General features: G+C 41.3%; 1 protein-coding gene across 4 annotated transcripts in view; it reads right to left on the bottom strand.

Moving 5' to 3' along the window:
• Positions 1–1,933, bottom strand: part of VWA3B (von Willebrand factor A domain containing 3B) — a 200,621-nt gene that overhangs the window by 120,505 nt on the left and 78,183 nt on the right. The gene's annotated exons all lie outside the window — the stretch shown is intronic.

The raw sequence follows: 1,933 nt of genomic DNA, 5'->3' as shown, positions 1-1,933 counted from the left end.
TCTCATTAGAACTGATTCAAATGTATTCTTTTTAATGGCTGAGTAATACTCTATTGTGTATATGTACCACAGCTTTCTTATCCATTCATCTGCTGATGGGCATCTAGGTTGCTTCCATGTCCTGGCTATTATAAACAGTGCTGCGATGAACATTGGGGTACATGTGTCTCTTTCCCTTCTGGTTTCCTCAGTGTGTATGCCCAGCAGTGGGATTGCTGGATCATAAGGCAGTTCTATTTCCAGTTTTTTAAGGAATCTCCACACTGTTCTCCATAGTGGCTGTACTAGTTTGCATTCCCACCAACAGTGTAAGAGGGTTCCCTTTTCTCCACACCCTCTCCAGCATTTATTGCTTGTAGACTTTTGGATCGCAGCCATTCTGACTGGCGTGAAATGGTACCTCATAGTGGTTTTGATTTGCATCTCTCTGATAATGAGTGATGTTGAGCATCTTCTATGTGTTTGTTAGCCATCTGTATGTCTTCTTTGGAGAAATGTCTATGTAGTTCTTTGGCCCATTTTTTTGATTGGTTCATTTATTTTTCTGGAGTTGAGCTGTAGGAGTTACTTGTATATTTTTGAGATTAGTTGTTTGTCAGTTGCTTCATTTGCTATTATTTTCTCCCATTCTGAAGGCTGCCTTTTCACCTTGCTAATGGTTTCCTTTGTTGTGCAGAAGCTTTTAAGTTTAATTAGGTCCCATTTGTTTATTTTTGCTTTTATTTCCAATATTCTGGGAGGTGGGTCATAGAGGATCCTGCTGTGATGTATGTCGGAGAGTCTTTTGCCTATGTTCTCCTCTCCTCCTAGAGGAGGACATCAGTATTCTTAATGAGGAACTCGGTTTTGAATCTCGGCTTCGTTAGTTCTAGCGTGGCCTTGGGCAAGTTATTTAGCCTTAAATGAAGATAATAGCAGCATCTATCTCATAAGATTGTAGCAACGATGAAATGAGCTAATACCTATGAAGAACTCAGAACAGTGCCTAACATTTAAGGTATGTACTAACTACTATCATTACTAGCTGTGCCCTAAATGAAACTAGTGACTACAGAGGAAAATCCTTTACTAACTCAAGAACTCAGGGATGAGAATCAGTATACTCATTGCCCTAATTGTGAAAGAGAAAAGATTGAGCTAACAGTTACCAAGAACCTCCTTGGTGCAAAGCATGCATTATTTATCTTAATTTTTACAAGAATCTCTCAAGACCAGTACTATAATTATTTAACAGACAAATAACCAAAGGCTCAAAGAGACAGTCAGGTTAATCTAATGATGGAACTGGTATTTACAACCATATTTTTCACTCCAAACTCAGGCTCCTCTGAATCCTCTCTCCAGCTGGCTCTTGGCCCATGGTCTTCTATGTTTGCCTTTGCATCGCCCAATTTTAGCAAAAATCCTGCTAAGATAGTTCATCCAGGATCCCTCACTCTCCACATCTGAGAAAAATTCCTCATACCCAACTGTCCCCAGGTGATGTCTGATCACCTCAACCTACTTTCAGCAAGAATTCTGTCAGATAGATTTAGCCAGAAACCCCCTTTGATCCCTGGTGTTTCTTCTCAGTAATCTTCCATCCAGCAGCCGTCCACCCTGCTCCTTGGGTGCACCCACTTGTTCATGTTTATTAATAACTGATTCCACTTCCATACTGAGGTCTCTTTTCCCTTCTTGCAATAGTCCCTGAATAGAACCTTGTTTTTTTTAACCATTTGACTGTCCATCTCTGGTTTTGCTTTGACAACCAATAGACACATACACGGAGAAGGCAATGGCACCCCACTCCAGTGCTCTTGCCTGGAAAATCCCATGGATGGAGGAGACTGGTAGGATGCAGTCCATGGGGTCGCTAAGAGTCGGGCACGACTGAGCGACTTCACTTTCACTTTTTCACTTTCATGCATTGGAGAAGGAAATGGCAACCCAC

Source organism: Bison bison, unplaced genomic scaffold, assembly GCF_000754665.1.
Source record: "Bison bison bison isolate TAMUID 2011002044 unplaced genomic scaffold, Bison_UMD1.0 scf7180017864508, whole genome shotgun sequence".
Taxonomy (NCBI): Eukaryota; Metazoa; Chordata; class Mammalia; order Artiodactyla; family Bovidae; genus Bison; species Bison bison.
Note: the sequence above shows the minus strand (reverse complement) of the source record. Positions and strands in the feature narration are given on the sequence as shown.